General features: G+C 38.2%; 1 long non-coding RNA gene across 1 annotated transcript in view; it reads left to right on the top strand.

The window, feature by feature from the left end:
• The window catches only part of LOC134731133 (uncharacterized), a 39,802-nt gene that overhangs the window by 9,498 nt on the left and 11,763 nt on the right, over positions 1 to 18,541 (top strand). Inside the window, exon 2 of the long non-coding RNA XR_010113250.1 lies at positions 16,638 to 16,756. This is a non-coding gene — a long non-coding RNA (uncharacterized LOC134731133). The remainder of the gene's footprint in view (positions 1 to 16,637; positions 16,757 to 18,541) is intronic.

Below are 18,541 nucleotides of genomic sequence, written 5' to 3'. Positions count from 1 at the left end.
ACCTGAGAGAAACCAAACCCCATTTTCAGAAAGTTATTATTGAAGAAGCAAGTAGACTTCCATTTCCAACAAAATGAAAATTAAATATCCTAAAAAAATCTTCCCAGCACACAAAAAATAAATTTTTGAAAACATATTTTGGAATGCAGAGTTGCATTAGTAAAAAAGTAAGAAAAATCTACAGAGACCAAAAATGAGAGAAAGCCAAGTCCTGATGCCAGCTGCTCTGGGGGGCAGCTACTGATCCCTGGTGTATTCGTTTCGTGGGGCTGCTGTAAAAATGTACCACAAACTCAGTGCCTTAAACAACCAAAATTTATTGTCTCACAGTTCTGGTGCCTGGAAGTCTGAAATCAAGGTGTTTATAGAATTGGTTCTTTCTGAGGGCAGTGAGGGGAATTGTTTCATTCCTTTCTCCTGGGTTCTGATAGCCTCAGGCATTCCAGGCTTGTAGATGGCTTTCCTTCAGTGTCTTCACTTTTCATAAAGACATCAGTCATATTGAATTAGGGCCCACCCTAATGACTTCATCTTAACTCGATCATCTGCAAAGATCCTATTTCCAAATAAGGTCACATTCACAGGTACTGGAGGTTAGGACTTCAGCATCTTCTGGAGTGACACAGTTCAACTCCTAACACCTGGTAAACTACAAATTTCATTTTAAAGGGACTCAGAGAGGGATAAAAGCCAAAGCTTAGGGAAACTGCAAAGTGAGAAGACTGATAGAAGGCCCCTTTAAAAAGCTAGTATCCCAAAGGGTAGTACACCTAGGGAAAAGTTAAATTAAGTGTTTATTCAAAATTTTTGCTCATCTTTATGTTTCTGTTTCATTATCTTATTATTGAGTTTTGAGAGTCCTTTGTACATTCTGGATACAAGTCTTTTATCAACTATGTGTTTTGTAGATATTGTCTCCTAGTCTGTGGCTTGTTTTGTCATTTTTCTTGTGTCTTTTTTTTTTTTTTTTTTCCCCAAGACAAGGTCCCACTGTGTTACCCAGCTGGGCTCAACTCCTGGGCTCAAGTGAGCCTCCCACCTCAGCCTCCCAAGTAGCAGGGATTACAGATATGTGCCACCATGCCCAGCTTGTGTCTTTTGAAAAGAAGTTTATAATTTAATGAAGTTAGGAAGTGCTGTATAAACTGATATGGAGTGATGAATAGATGAACAAAATATTGTATCTATACAAAGAAATATTTTTAGTCATAAGAAGTGCTGATAAATGCTACAACATGGATGAACCTTGAAAACATTATGCTAAGTGCAAAAAGCCAACAAAAAGACCACATATTGTATAATTCAATTTATATTAAATATCCAGAATAGGCACATTTATACAGACAGGAGTAGATTAATGGTTGTCAGGGGCTGTGAGAGGGGGAGACTAGGAATGACTGCTAATGGGTACAAAGTTCCTTTCAGGGTGATGAAAATGTTGGTGAACTGGATTGTGGTGATTGCTGAACAACTTTATGAATATACTAAAAACCACTAAATTGTAAACTTTATTAAAAGGATGAATTTTATGAGATGTAATTATGTATCAGTTTTTTAAAAAGGAGAGAAACAAAAATTTTTTTAAAGATGTACATCTACTGCCGTTTACTTAATACAAAGATAATGATGACTACAAATATAACTTGTTCTTTAGATTTTTAATTTATGTAGCTTCTTGGAGTACTGAAAAGAGTTTGTTTCCTTATTTCTTTCCCACTATAGACAATGAAGAAAAGCGTTTATTTTGCTCACTTCACTATCTAATTCCTAGCATGGTAACTAGAATATGGTAGGCACCCAGTAAATATATGTTGAATTTAAAAAGAAAGTAGAACGAGTGATAGAATTAAGAAATCCTATTTTGTTCCCACAAATGTAATATTCAATTAGAAATTGAATTAGTTTCATTCAATTAGAATGAAACTTTGCTGGGGAACAGGATATTTACATAATCTCAAAGTATCCAATGGAGAGATCTTTTGGACACCACTTTAATCAAGTGATCAAACTTAGCATGACCATAACGGAATGAACTCACCGTTGCCTCCTGATGTGATACAGTGGGAAGTACACAATATCAGCTATGAAGTATTCTTGCCAAGAATGTTTAGCCTAATTTTTGAAAGGCAATACTTAAAAACAGATTGTGAGACATTCTGTGAGACAATTGGCTAGACTATTTTTTTTATTTTTTTATTTTTGAGAAGGAGTCTCACTCTCTCGTCCAGGCTGGAATATGGTGGCACCATCTCGGCTCACTGCAACCTCCACCTCCCGGGTCCCAGTGATTCTCCTGCCTCAGCCTCCCGAGTACCTTGGATTACAGGCACGTGCCACCATGCCCAGCTAATTTTTGTATTTTTAGTAGAGATGGGGTTTCACCATGTTAGTTGGCCAGGCTGGTCCCGAACTCTTGACCTCAGGTGATCCACCCACCTCGGCCTCCCAAAGTGCTGGGATTACAGGCGTTAACCACCATCACTCCTGGCCTTTTTTTTTTTTTGAGATGGAGTTTCACTCTTGTTCCCCAGGCTGGAGTGCAATGGCGCGATCTCAGCTTACCGCAACCTCCACCTCCCAGGTTCAAGCGATTCTCCTGCCTCAGCCTCCTGAGTAGCTGGGACTACAGGTGCGTGCCACCATGTCCAGCTAATTTTGAATTTTTAGTGGAGACGGGGTTTCTGCATGTTGGTCAGGCTGGTCTCGAACTCCTGACCTCAGGTGATCTGCCCGCCTTGGCCTCCCAAAGTGTTGGCATTACAGGCATGAGCCACCGCGCCAGCCCGCCTGGCCATATTTTTATAAGTCAATATTATCTAAGGGAAAAAAAGCAAGGGGAACTTTTATAGATTAAAAGTGACTAAAAAGATAATACATGCAGCAACAATGCATGGTCTTTGCTTGGATTCTCAACTGAATAAAGACAACTTTGAAGGACATTTGTGGACAATTAGGGAAATGTGAATATGGACTGAAGATTGGACAAGATTATCATATCAGTTTTAAATTTCTTGGGTGAGATAATGCCATTATGATTACCTGTAGGAGAATATCCTTGTTCTTAGAAAATACCAAGAGTTGATATTTTGAAAAGGTTAATAATACTGATATACCTTTAGCTAGATTGACCAAGAAATACAGAAAACAAAATTTATTACTACAGATATTTAAAGGATAAAGGAAAATACTGTGAACAAATTTATGCTAAAAAGAGAGAAAAAGAAAGAAAGAAATTGAATTCTTAATTTAAAACACTCCTGTAAAAGAAACTCGAGGCACGAATGACTTTACTGGTTAATTTTACCAAACTTTTAAGAAACAATACTACACAAACTCAGAAAATAGAGAAGGGAGAAATAATTTTTGATTCATTTTATGATGTCAGCATAACCTGATACTGAAACAGGCATTACAAGAAAATAAAAGATTATCCCTCATGAACATAGATACAAAAATTCCTTTTTTTCATTTTATTTATTTATTTATTTATTTATTTATTTATTTATTTATTTTTGAGACAGAGTCTCACTCTGTCACCCAGGCTGGGATGCAGTGGCACGGTCTCAGCTCACTGCAACCTCCACCTCCCAGATTCAAGTGATTCTCCTGCCTCAGCCTCTTGAGTAGCTGGGACTACAGGCATGTGCCACCATGCCCAGCTAATTTTTTTTAATTTTTTTTTAGTAGAGATGGGGTTTCACCATGATGGCCAGGCTGGTCTCAATCTGACCTCAAGTGATCCGCCTGCCTCGGCCTTCCAAAGTGCTGGGATTGCAGGCATGAACCACTGCATCTGGCAACAGATACAAAAATTCTTAACAAAATATTAGCAAATAGAATTCAGTAATATGTAATATAGTTTGAGCAAGTGAAGTTTAGTGCAGAAGTCCAAGGTTGTTTTAACATTCAAAGGTCAATCAATTTAATACACTACATTCACAAAATATAGGAGAAAAACCATATGGTCAATTCAATTGATGTAGAAAAAGCATTTGCAAAACTCAACACCAATTCATGATTGAAAAAGAAACTCTCAAAAATAGTAAGAAAATAGAACTTCTTTATTCTCTAAAGGGCATTTAGGCAAAACTTACAGCTAACCTCATTTTTTTTCCCCCGAGATAGAGTCTCGCTCTGTCACCCAGGCTGGAGTGCAGTGGTGCTATCTCGGCTCACTGCAACCTCCACCTCCCAGGTTCAAGCGATTCTCCTGCCTCAACCTCCCGAGTAGCTGGGATTACAGGCACGTGCCACCACACCCGGCTAATTTTTGTATTCTTAGCAGAGATGGAGTTTCACCATGTTCACCAGGCTAGTCTCGAACTCTTGACTTTGTGATCCGCCCGCCTCGGACTCCCAAAGTGCTGAGATTACAGGTGTGAGCCACCATGCCCAGCCAGCTAACCTCGTATGTAATTGAGGTTTCTCTCTCAGATCAGAACAAGGTGAGGATGCAGACTCTACTTCTATTCAATGTTGCACTGGCCATCTTAGTCAACACTATCTTAGCCAACACTAAGCCAACTATATTGGCTCCAGCACAACACTAAAAATGCACATAACCTTTGATCCAGCAACTCTACTACTAGGAATCTACCCTAAGGAATTATAAATTTCCCTTAAACTCATTTGTACAACTGTTTACTTGACATCTCTTATTGTGTGTCTAGTAGGCATCTCAAATTTATGATGTCCCAAACTAAACTTTTAACTTTTATTCTTTTAACTTTTATTCCATAAAACTTTTAACTTTCATTCCAGGAAACCATGTTTCCTCTCAGTAAACGGCCTACAATCACCCAAATGCTAAGGGCAATCAATCTTGATTCTTCCTGTCTGTTATCTAAATTATTAGCAAATTCTGTCAACTGCATCACCAAAATATATTTATGTTTTATATATACTTACATGTGTATGTATTATGAATCTGATGACTTTTTACCTTCTTCATCATCGTGCCTTACTGGCTCTAATTAGCTGGTATACCAATCTCTGATGTAATCACTATGGCTTTGGCCAAACTTGAGTCATGCCCATCTCTGGGGCATTGAGTGATTTCTCCCCAAAGCATCTGGATGAATGGATACTGGCAAAAAGATAGATTTTGGCTAAAATGCTGCGGGATGACTGTTTAATTGCTTATGTTCTCTGTTATAAACATTAAAATTCTATACATATGTGGTAGACTAGGAAAAATGGAAAGAAAAACAGCATTTAGTGTTATGGTGCGCTATAAAATATTCTCATGTGTAAACATAAGAAAACATGCTTGTTTGCAAATGTGAATTAATTTATGCAACCTAAACATCTTTTTTTAGCATATTTTAAATTATCTAGAGCCAGTTTATTCTTTTAAAAATTCATATTAATACTTAATAAATCCTTTTTGACATAGAATGGAACAATTTGATGTTATATGCAATCATGATAAATTCCTTTATATGGCAAAAATGCTTTCTGTTTTGTGAGACAGAGTCTTGCTGTGTCACCCAGGCTGGAGTTCAGTGGTGCGATCTCAGCTCATTACAACCTCCACCTCCTGGTGCAAGCAATTCTCCTGCCTCAGCCTCCTGAGTAGCTGGGATTACAGGTGCCTGCCACCACGCCCGACTAATTTTTGTATTTTTGGTAGAGACCGAGTTTCACCATGTTGGCCAGGCTGTTGTGGAACTCCTAACCTCAAGCAAGCCACCTGCCTCAGCCCCCGGGAGTGCTGGGATTACAAGAGTGAGCCACCACACCCAGCCTAAAAATACTTTTCTCTTTCTTTGTTTTCTTTCTTTTTTTTATTTTTATTTATTTATTTTTTTTTAGATGGAGTCTCACTCTGTCACCCAGGCTGGAGTGCAGTGGCGTGGTCTCGGCTCACTGCAACCTCTGCCTCCTGGGTTCAAGTGATTCTCCTGCCTCAGCCTCCCGAGTAGCTGGGACTACAGGTGCGTGCCACCACGCCAGCTAATTTTTTTTTATTTTTAGTAGAGACGGGGTTTTACCGTGTTAGCCAGGATGGTCTCGATCTCCTGACCTCGTGATCCACCCACCTCAGCCTCTCAAAGTGCTGGGATTACAGGCATGAGCCAGCATGCCTGGCCAAAAATAGTTTTTTCTAAGGGGCTCTTTAATTCAGTGCTCACACACTTAAACATAAAAGTAGACCTGCTTTACATTTTTGTTCAAGTATCCTTTAAAACCTCTGCTCAGTCTATTGCTGATTTATCTGGTTTCTTCATTAGACCCCCAAGAGAACAGTTTTCTTCATTTGAAATATATAATTGCCAATTAGGGCATAGTTCTAAACTTGAAACACAGTCTTATAAAAGTAACTGTAATAACTGCTTTAACTGCAAAATTTTAGAAGAATTATAACTCTTTAAAAGAAATAAGTTCTTTACATTTAATCTCATATGATTATTGCTATTCAAGAAAGTTATGTCTGTCGGATGCAATTTGTACATTCAATACACATGTACAAATTAGATCCAACAGTACCACTATATGTGAGGACTGTAATAGGTGCTGAGGTACAAAATCTTAATTTTTGCCTACATGGAATTATAATTTAGGCCTATTTATATAGAAGTGGTTTGTGCTGCCTCCATATGACCTAAGCTTATACATAATTTATTATATTTATTATATTTATATTGATATAAATATAATTCATTTTCAGCTGACACCTAATGCCTTGTTCCCATTGATTCCCTTGTCCTTCAGGTCTAAGGGTGTTGCTAATGGCTTCTGGCTATCTTTGGTTCTTAAGATGTTTTTCTTCCCTTTTTTTTTTTTTTTTTGTTTGTTTGTTTTGAGACAAAGTCTTGCTCTGTCGCCCAGGCTGGAGTGCAGTGGCACAATCTCAGCTCACTGCAACCTCTGCCTCCTGGTTTCAAGCTATTCTCCTGCCTCAGCCTCTTGAGTAGCTGTGATTACAGGTGTGTGCCACCACGTGCGGCTAATTTTTTTTGTATTTTTAGTAAAGACAGGGTTTCACCATGTTGGTCAGGCTGGTCTCAAACTCCTGACCTCGTGATCTGCCTGCCTCAGCCTCCCAAAGTGCTGGGATTACAGGTGTGAGCCACCACACCCAGCCTCTTCCCTTGTTTTTTTCCCTTAATATTGTCCACACCTCTGTAAATAGTTTTTTCTTTTTTTTTTTTGTTTTTTTGAGACGGAGTCTTGCTCTGTTGCCCAGGCTGGAGTGCAGTGGCACAATCTCGGCTCACTGCAACGTCTGCCTCCTGGGTTCAAGCAATTCTCCTGCCTCAGCCTCCCAAGTAGCTGGGATTATAGGCGTGCGCCACCACACCCGGCTAATTTTCGTATTTTTAGTAGAGATGGGGTTTCACCATGTTGGCCAGGCTGGTCTCAAACTCCTGACCTCAAGCGATCCGCCCACGTGGGCCTCCCAAAGTACTGGGATTACAGGCGTGAGCCACCGCACCCAGCCTCTAAATAGTTCTATAAAACTCTCTTAATTTTAGTCCTTTTGAGTATGCCATCCGTTTTATGCAAGGACCTTGATTAATACAATCTTTGTGAATATGTGATCTGAATGAAGGTTGATGTTTGAAATACTCAGATTCTGGTTAGCTGTAGATTTGTCTGAGTAAATGCATTAAAAAGCTAGCTGCTTATTTTTGAAAGTAACGCTCCCTCCACCTCCTTTATTCTTCATCTCAACATTGTTTGTTTCCATAACTTTTATCTAAAGAGTTTTGTATTAATAACTCTTATCTAAGATTTAACCTTTTTACTTGCTTTTTTATAATCTTCTCCAGTAGATTGTAAGTTACATGAGGACAGGGACCATGTTTATTTTTTCACCATTATATTCCTTGTGACTGCCATATAGTAGATAATACATATTTGCTTGTCCACTTACTTAACAAACAATTATTAATTGAGCACCTACTATGTGCCAGGCCGTTTTAGGTTCTGGAAACAGAAAAACATGGCCCAAGTTCCTTCTCTTATGAAATGAATAAAACATTGCCTTCCAAATATAGGTCTGTGTGATATTAGTCGCCCTTACATTAAAACAAGGCATTCTATGAACAAATATATTTGGGAAATATTTACTTGAAAGTTAATTTTTTGTTGATTTTTGTCTCAGTTACTTAATAGGCACATTAGAATTTCCAGGAGGGGGTTGATATATATGCAGTGTTTTCCAAACTTTTAAATCACAAAGCCCTCTTTTCAATGAGCAAAGATTAAGACTTCAAGCCTGGCATTGTGGCTCATGCCTGTAATCCCAGCATTTTGGGAGGCCAAAGCGGGAGGATTGCTTGAGTCCAGGAGTTCAAGGTTACAGTGAGCTATGATTGTGTTACATGGTGAGACTCTGACTCAAAAAAACAAAAAAATCAAGGTAGGTCATAACTTTTTTATGGAAGGTAGGAGAATGGTTGTTGTTTTGGATTTTTTGGGTCAGGAAAAATTTGACTAGAGGTACAAATTACCTGTCAAGTCCATTCCCATTTGTTATCCTTTAATTGATTAAAATTATACAATGCCCAATAATCTTTATGAATTTAGGAACCAGTGATGACTCTTTTAAAAGATAGAAAAGAGGGAGGCCGAAGTGGGTGGATCACTTGAGGTCAAGAGTTCGAGACCAGCCTGGCCAACATGATGAAACCTCATCTCTATTAAAAATACAAAAATTAGCTGGGCATGGTGGTGGGCACCTGTAATCCCAGCTACTCGGGAGGCTGAGTCAGGAGAATTGCTTGAACCTGGGAGGCACAGGTTGCAGTGAGCAGAGATCACACAACTGCACTCCAGCCTAGGCGACAGAGCGAGATCTGTCTCAAAAAAAAAAAAAGATACAAAAGAAATTTAAACAGTTTTGCAGTTGACTCATGGGGAGATGTATAATTAATAATAGATCTTTAGTGTAATAATTTGCTCCTCAAGAGATGTGCATGACATTTAAACAGTTGGTATAATATCAAAATCATCAGTGTTCAATTCAGGGTCATACCAACATAACTTTAATCTATTTTACTGACTCATCAGTATGTACTACTGCACAAACCATATACCTTCTCAATCCCACAACTTGTGTGTTCTTTTTCCCCCAGAAGAGGTCCTAGTTACACCTCTTTTTCTTTTTAAATTTTTTTTTAGATGGTGGTCTCACTGTGTTGCCCAGGCTGGTCTCAAACTCATGGGCTCACGTGATCCCCTTGTCTCGGCCTTCCAAAGTTCTGGGATTACAGGCATCAGCCACCATGCCCAGTTTAGTTACACCTCCTAATCGCTATGTATTTGAAAAAATTTATCATCATTGAGCCTCAGTTTCTTCAACTATAAAATGAGGTAATAATAGCTACCTCACAGGATTAAGTAAGTTCATATACATAAAATTTCTCTCCTGAGTGGGAGATTACCGACAAGCCAGGGGAACAGGCTAGAATAATCCATGTGGTAGTGGACTAGAGTTGGAGATATCAGTAAGAACTCATGTTTAACTTAATATAGATACAAATGGTTACATTTATAAATATTTACAGATATGTGTATACACATGGATTAGTATACGCACATATATTTCTTTGATCTATCAGCTGAGAAGGCCTAGAAGAAATGATACGCCATTAGCAATGAGCAGACTTAGTGCCCAGATCTTGGTTTCTAATACTATTCTCTATGAGAAGGATCCAGGGCTTCTTGGAGAAATAGCTGATTCTAGGAACTGGGGCAGCAAATACACAAGATGAACCTGGATCATCTTGTAAGTAAGGAATTTTTCAAAACACCCCCCCAACACACACACACAGATGGGATATGTCAAGGGGGCACAAAAGCCCATTGAAAGAACCCATAATGACCAAAAGTGAAACAATTTGAGCAATAAAATAAATAAAGTAGCATTGGATTATACCCAAACTATAAAATAAATATCTATGAGTCCATACTAATATAAATAAATGATTGAATAAATTGATAAATTGAAGCAAATAGATACATCTCTCATACCAAAGAATTCCAAATATATTATGCAGATACTCCACCCTAAAGAAGGGGAGCCTCTCCACTCCTGAAGTGTGGGCTGCATATAGTGACTTTTCTACCAAAGAGTACAGTATGGAAAGGCAGAAAAAAAGAGACATTTTACAGTGGAAAACCCTGACAAACACTACTTTAGTTGGATGATGAAGGTCAACATCAACTGTCCTAAACCGTGTTGGTGGTGTATAATCTTGCTGTGTGATAAAAATGGCACTTTACATTCGTGATCTTCCTTTAAAAAATTTATAACCCCAGTCTAATCATGAGAAAAACATTAGACAAATTCTAATAGAGAGTCATCCTACAATATAACCTGACCAGTACTCTTCAAAACTGCCAAGGTCATCAAAAACAAAGTCAGAGAAAATGTCACAGCCAACAGGGGCCTACGGAGACAATAGAACTAGATGTAATGTGGGATCCTGGATGGGATTATGGAACAGAAAAAGAACATTAGGTAAAGCTTAAGAAAACATGAATAAACTGTGAACTTTAGTTAATAATAATGTATCTTTTGGTTTATTAATTATAATAATGTACCATACTATAATGAAAGATGTTAATAATAGGGGAAGCTGTATGGATCGGGTCAGGGATATAAGGGAACTCTCTGTACTTACTATCTGCTCAATTTTTCTGTAAATCTAAAACTGTCCCAAATAATAAACTTGATTAATTTTTTAAAAGCCTCTCATGATGCCTGGTATGTGAAAGCTGATAATCATTGTTATCATCATTATCATTATTAATAATATAACCTATGTTTTTCTAATTTATACTAGTTTATGGTCATAAATATAATCTTAACTTATAATAATCATCCTTGTTTCAATGGAAGCCACTGTGGCATAGAGAAGAAGCATGTGAGCTTTAGAGAAAAGCACACAGATTAAAAGCCTGGCCCTGAATCTTTACAAGCTTTGTGACCTTAGGCAAGTTGTACTTTACCTCTCTAATTCCCTCATTTTAAGGATGGGGCTAAAAATAGCACCTACAATGACTGTATAAGGTTACTGATAGAATGACATGTAGTAAGGTAAACATTCTTTCATTCATTCTATTCATTTTTATCGAGTGCCTACTATGAAGAGAACCAAGAAAGAAAAGGGCTTTTTTTTTTTTATGGAGGGAAGACAGAAAATAGTAGGAGTTAAGTTTTAGACCTGTTGAATTTGAGATGCTTATTAGATCTCCAAGTGATAAAGTCAAATAAATGGTTATATATAAGTGTCTCGAACGCTGAGAAGAGGTTAAACCTGGAGATAAAATTTAGCTTTACGGTTTTGGGACTGGGTAAGTTAACCTGGGGAACATGCCAACAATTAGAGCTCAAGTATCAGAAGAATCAGGAAAAAATAAATAAATGGCTGAAGAAAAAGAACCAGAGAGGTGAGGAGAAAAATCAGGAGACAATGATGTCATAGACATAAGAAAGAAAAGTTCAAGAAGAAAAGTGTTGAAGACTGCAAAGAGGTCAAGTAGAATGAGGAAAGATTGGATTTGGTAATACTAAGGTTGTTGGTGACACTGGCAAGAGTAGTCTCAGTTACATATGAAGTAATAAGGGCAGAAGCCAAAATGAAGTGGGTTGAAGAGTAAATGGGAGATGAGGAAGAATGGACAGTGAGTGCAGAAAAGCTTGAGAATTTTGCTGTGAAAAGGAGCAAAGAAATGAGGTGATAGGTGAAGGTGAATTTAGTGTCAAGGGAAGGTTTCTAAATATAAGATACTAGAGTATGTTTGTAGGAGTAGAATGATCCTGTGAAAAGTAAGAAATCTAGTGTACAGCTGGGTACTTAAAGAGGTTTTTTTTAGGTATTATTATTACTATGATTATTATTATTGGATCTCCAATCTCCCACCTCCAAAATCTCACCCAGCTATGTCTGAAAGTCTGAGCATATCTCATGTGAGATCATGAATAGTCCCTCTTCTACCATCTGTCATGTAGTACTCTTCTGCTAGACTCCCTTCAGTGAAATCTCCTGACTTCCCACTGCCTGTAGTATTATTTAACGATGCCTCTGCACTGCCACTGGCCCTGATGCCTAGCATCTTGAATATTCTGATGTTCATTCCAAAGGCATTATCTCCTGATGCCCCCAAAGCTGATAGAAATCCTTTAGGTGCCAAAATAGTATAAACTTCTTCAAGTTCTCAGTGGGCAATATTTGGGGCAGAAGAGGTGAGAATGCCCTTCTCCCTCACTTTATATACCTGGGAACCAAGCAAAGCCAATTGTGACTTATGGTCTCCCAGAGTAATTTCTAAAAATAGCCGTTTGGGGAAATCAGACAAGAGAACAAATTAAAGGGCATCCAAATTGGAAAAGAAGAAGTCAAATTATCATTGTTTGTAGATGATATTTTCTGATATTTTGAAAAATCTAAAGACTCCACAAGAAACGATTAGAACTGATAAACAAATTCAGAAAAGTTGCAGGATACAAAATCAACATACAAAAATTGGTAGCGTTTTTATATGCTAACAGTGAACAATCTAAAAAAGAAATTAAAAAGTAATCCCATTTACAGGCCAGGCGCAGTGGCTCACGCCTGTAATCCCAGCACTTTGGGAGGCCGAGGCAGGTGGATCATGAGGTCAGGCGTTCAAGACCAGCCTGGCCAACACAGTGAAACCCCGTCTCTACTAAAAATACAAAAAATTAGCCGGGCTTGGTGGTGGGTGCCTGTGATCCCAGCTACTTGGGAGGCTGAGGCAGGAGAATCGCTTGAAACTAGAAGGTGGAGGTTGCAGTGAACCGAGATCGTGCCACTGCATTCCAGCCTGGGTGACAGTGCAAGACTCCGTCTCAAAAAAAAAAAAAGAGAAAAAAGTAATCTCATTTACAATAGCCACAAATAAAATTAAATACCTAGGAATTAACTTAAAAAAGGAAAAGATCTCTATAAGGAAAACTATAAATCACTGATGAGAGAAATTGAAGAGAACATCAAAAAATGTTAATGGACTAGAAGAATCAATGTTAAAATGTCCATACTACCCAAAGAAAGCTACAGATTCAATGCAATCCCTATCTAAATACCAATAACATTCTTCACAGAAATGGAAAAAAAATCCTAAAATTTATATAGAACAACAAAGACCCAGAATAGCAAATCTTAGGATAAAGCAAAAAGAACAAAACTGGAGGAATCACATTACCTGACTTAAAATTATACCACAGAAATATAGTAATCAAAACAACACGGTACGGGCAGAAAAACAGACACAATAGACCAATGGAACAGAATAGAGAACCCAGAAATATATTCACACACCTACAGTGAACTCATTTTTGACAAAGGTGCTAAGAACATACATTGGTGAAAGGACAATCTCTTAAATAAATGGTACTGGGAAAATTGGACCTCTATCTGCAGAAGAATAAAACTAGACCCCTATCTCTCACGATATACACAACTCAAATGAAAATGAATTAAAGACTTAAATCTAAGACCTCGAACTATGAAACTACTAAAAGAAAAGTTGGGGAAACTCTCCAAGACATTGGTCTGAGCAAAGTATTTCTTGAGTAATACCCAAAAAGCACAGGCAGCCAAAGCAAAAATGGACAAATGAGACCACATCACATGAAAAAGCTTCTGCACACCAAAGGAAACAATCAACAAAGTGAAGAGACAACCCAAAGAATGGGAGAAAATATTTGCAAACTATCCATCTGACAAGGGGATTAATAACTGGAATATATAAGGAGCTCAAACAACTCTATAGGAAAAAAATTTAATAATCCAATTAAAAATGGACAAAATAGTTGAATAGCCAGGTGCGTGGTGGCTCACGACTGTAATCCCAGCACTTGGGAGGCCGAGGCGGGTGGATCATGAGGTCAGGAGTTCAAGATCAGCCTGGCCAAGATGGTGAAACCCTGTCTCTACTAAAAATACAAAAAAATTTAGCCAGGCATAGTGGTGGGTGCCTGTAATCCCAGCTACTCAGGAGGCTGAGGCAGAGAATTGCTTAAACCCGGGAGGGGAGGATGCAGTGAGCCGAGATTGCGCCACTGCACTCTAGCCTGGGCGACAGAGTGAAACTCCATCTCAAAAAAAAAAAAAAAAGTTGAATAGACATTTCTCAAGAGAAGACATACAGGCCAGGCATGGTGGCTCATGCCTGTAATCCCAGCACTTTGGGAGGCCGAGGCGGGTGGATCACCTGATGTCAGGAGTTTGAGACCAGCCTGGCCAAAATGGCGAAACCCCATCTCTACCAAAAAAAAAAAAAAAATTAGCCAGGCGTGGTGTTGCGCACCTGTAATCCCAGCTACTCTGGAGGCTGAGGCAGGAGACTCCCTTGAACCTGGGAGACAGAGGTTGCAATGAGCTGAGATCATGCCATTGCACTCCAGCCTGGGTGACAGAGCGAGACTCCGTCTTAAAAAAAAACAAAAAAGACGTACAAACAGGCATAGATGCTCAACATCCCTGATCGTCAGAGAAATGCAAATCAAAACTGTAACGAGATATCATCTCACCTCAATTAAAATGGCTTATATCTAAAAGACAGGCAATAACAAATGCTGGTGATGATGTGGAGAAAAGGGAATCCTTGTACATTGTTGGTGAGAATGTAAATTAGTGAAACGAAAATAGAGAACAGTTTGGAGGGTCCTCAAAAAGCTAAAAATAGAACTATCACATGATCCAGATTTGGAAGCAATCTAAGTGTCCATCAACAGATGAATGGATAAAGAAAATGTGGTACTTATACATAATGGAGTACTATTCAGCCATAAAAAAGAATGAGATCCTGTCATTTGCAACAACAACATGGATGGAACCGAAGGTCATTATGTTAAGTGAAATAAGCCAGGCACAGAAAGATAAACATCACATGTTCTCACTTACAGGTAGGATCTAAAAATCAAACAATTGAACTCATGGAGACAGAGAGTAGAAGCATGGTTACCAGAGGCAGGGAAGGGTAGCGGGGGTTGGAGGGAAGTGGGGATGGTTAATGGGTACAAAAAAAATAGAAAGAATAAATAAGACCTAGTATTTGATAGCACAACAGGGTGACTATAGTCAATAATAATTTTATTGTACATTTAAAAATAACTAAAATAATATAATTGGATTGCTTGTAACACAAAGGATAAATGCTTGAGGAAATGGATAACCCATCTTCTATGATATGATTATTATGCATTGCATGCCTGTATCAAAACATCTCATGTACTTTGTAAATATACACAGCTACTATGTACCCATAAAAATTAAAAATTAAAAGTTAAAAAATAAAAATAGCCTATTCGGTTTCTAGATTGGAGTACTGGTCCCTAAGGGGCTCAAACTTAAGTTCATTGGGGGGGCCCATTCTTTAGGACTCCCATGCTACCTTCCCAATTGTTACATTCACTTAAAAACAATTTTTTAAAACAGGGTATTGCTATGTTGCCCATGCTAGACTCAAACTCCTGGCGCAAGAGATCATCCTGCCTCAGCCTCCCAAGTAGCTGGGGTTACAGGCAAGCAACCACAGCACCTGGTGTCACCCTGCTATTTTTATGACCTCTTCCTCCTCTCCAAACTTCATGCAAATCAATTCATGCAAATTCCTAGTTGGCCTAATACACTGGTCTTTTAAGTCTAAATACCAGAAATAGGGATATAGCTTAGACTAAAACTAGAAACCTACCTAGAGTCAGTGGTGTGCCAAGGATTGGGTGGTGGGAGTAGTCTGCTCTGAATGAATGCATTAAGGAGGTAAGCTAAGTGTAGAGAATTTGAAAGTAGTAATAAAACTGACTGAAGATAGATCTACTTTTTACTATCACCATGCACCAGCAATTTTAAACTATGTCAGTGATAAAATACCCTCTCCTCAAAATGTTTTGTTGGTCTAAGTTCTAGACAATTGTGCAGTTACACTATGAGTTTTAACAATATATACATGTTTCCAATTAGCACATTTTTAATTACTTAAACAACGTATTCTACATGGAAGTTTATTCAGAGTCAGCCTGTGACACAATCATTCTCAGCTGCACATTTGTTTTGAGTAAGTTCATAATGGTTCAGAATTGCTTGAGCTCACTGCAGATGCTGTTCTTGTCTCTAACCCCTGCATTTAAACAGTAAACTTGGTATAAATAATGATACTAGATTGTAAAGATGAAGAAACAACATGAGTTACTTTAATTCTGTTATTTTACATGACTACGTGGAGTTATCTGTGTTTAACAGCTAAAATTTAAAACACAGAAACATTTGAAAGCCACTCAATCCTGAAGAAACAGACATATAATTTTTAAACTTCATTGTGAGAGGGGATTGCTATGAATCTCTGCCACAAACTTTCTTTTTGTTTAAGACGTCCTATTTGTAGATAGGATACTTCAATTGAAGAAAACTTTTCAAAATTAAAATTAATAAAAGGTTCTTCAATCAACAGTAAGTGAAGACAGATTGACAAATCTGGCTATACTGTCTATTGAATATGAGTATGTGAAGATTAACTTTGATGAAGTCATTGACAAATATATAGACATTAAGGCTCAAAAAAAAGTCATTTGTTACTGCAACAGACCAATATGTAAGTTATGTAAATATAAGTTTCTTTCCCACTTACTTTTTTTTTTTTTTTTTTTTTTTTTGACACAGGGTCTCACTCTGTTGCAGGTGCTGGAGTGCAAGTGGCATGATTTTGGCTAACTGCAACCTTGACCTCCCAGGCTCAAGGAATTCTCCCACTTCACCCTCCGGAGTAACTGGGACTACAGGTGTGTGCCATTATGCCTGGCTAATTTTTGTATTTTTTGTAGAGGCAGGGTTCCCAAGGATGGTCTCCAACTTCCGGGCTCACGGGATCCGCCTGCCTCAGCCTTCCAAAGTGCTCAGATTACAGGCGTGAGCCACCGCACCCAGCCTTTCTTTCCCATTTAAAAACTAAATTAATTAAAAAGTATTAATTTGTTATTTTTTCATTATTTCGTACTTTAATATTTATTTTTCTCTTTTGAACAAAAGAAGATTTTCACTGTTTCTGTTTATTTTCTGGCCATTATGATTATTCATTTCATTTTCTGATTTTTATTTTAGATAATCTTGTCATCTAGAGGAGAAATGTGTTAACAAAATTATCCAATCCTGGTGTCAAACACACTACGTATACCACTACTTATAGTAATAACAATTTAATATTTTTACAATGACATTTAAAGTGTTCTTATTTCCTGAACAATCTATATCTGAATTCATGGGACTTATTTTTTATATTTCATTCTGAATCATTCACCAATTTTTGTATCTTACAAATAAGAATTATCTTTTCTCTCTCAAATAGATTGTAAATTCCTCAAGGTCAGTTCATGTAATAGAAAATCAATAAATAAAAATGTAATAAATATTCCCACTGCATCTTAACCAAAAACTAAATTTGATTTTGAGAAAGAAAAAGGCTAACCGCTGAAATATATCGATTCCAAATTTAGCTGCTCTTGTACTAAGGCAACTTCATTCCTTTTTTTTTTTTTTTTTTTTGAGACAGTGTTTTGCCCTGTCTCCCAGGCTGGAGTGCGGTGGCATGATCTTGGCTCACTGCAAGCTCTGTCCCCCTGGCTCAAGCGATTCTCCTCCCTCAGCCTCATAAATAGCTGGGACTACAGGCATGCACAACCACGCCTGGCTAATTTTTGTATTTTTGGTAGTGACGGGGTTTCACCATCGTCTTGAACTCCGGCCTCAAGTGATCCTCCCGCCTCGGCCTCCCAGGGTGCTGAGATTACAGGCATGAGTCACCACTCATGGCCTAGGCAACTTCATTCCTAATTGAGAATAATTATTATAACAATGACATGTCTCCCTCTGTAGCAGATGTCTCTGGCACTCATGTTACATATTCACAGGCCATCTCTTGATTTCAGCCACATCTGTGTTAGTCCATTCCAGTTCACCTCACATTGCCATTTCCTCCTCCAGTGAGCCTGCATTCTGCCTTAGGGCCCTCTCCAGACATCATGGAAGCATGCTCAGCCCATTCGGCAAGCACAGTCCAGAGTGAGGGGAAGAGAGGGGAGGGAGAAAAGTTATAGATTTGAGGTGACAGACGGTATGAATAGTTCTCTATGAGAGTGGTAGAGTAATATAGTACAATTTCTGAAAAGCATTAATGGCCCACTTAAGACTAGTGGTGATAAATTTAAAGTGAGAGTGGCCATATTGTTATGTTCCTCTCCAGTCACATTTAGCTATGTGAGAATAATGGTAGAGAGTGTAATTTAACTAGTCTTGCCAAAGTGAGAGGAATGCAAGGCAGGTTGTGTGGCCCTCCGCACAATTATAATCATTAACCATAGAGTTTAAAGTAGGTAAGAATGGTGTGAGGTCATAAGTGGAATGAAGGACAAGTAAAAGGTCATAGGAGCAATAGGGTCTAAGTCTCAGGTGACTTTGAGAATTATTAAAGTCAGGAGCTTAAAGGGAGTGAGTGGAAAGACAGGAGATGATGGTTAGAGACTGACATGCATGAAATTGATTAGGGAAATTAGAGAAAGGTTATAGTTTAT

The sequence above is a fragment of the Pan paniscus genome, chromosome 1 (genome assembly GCF_029289425.2).
Source record: "Pan paniscus chromosome 1, NHGRI_mPanPan1-v2.0_pri, whole genome shotgun sequence".
In the NCBI taxonomy this organism is placed as follows: Eukaryota; Metazoa; Chordata; class Mammalia; order Primates; family Hominidae; genus Pan; species Pan paniscus.
The sequence above is the reverse complement of the archived record's forward strand: the minus strand, read 5'-3'. Positions and strand labels throughout refer to the sequence as shown.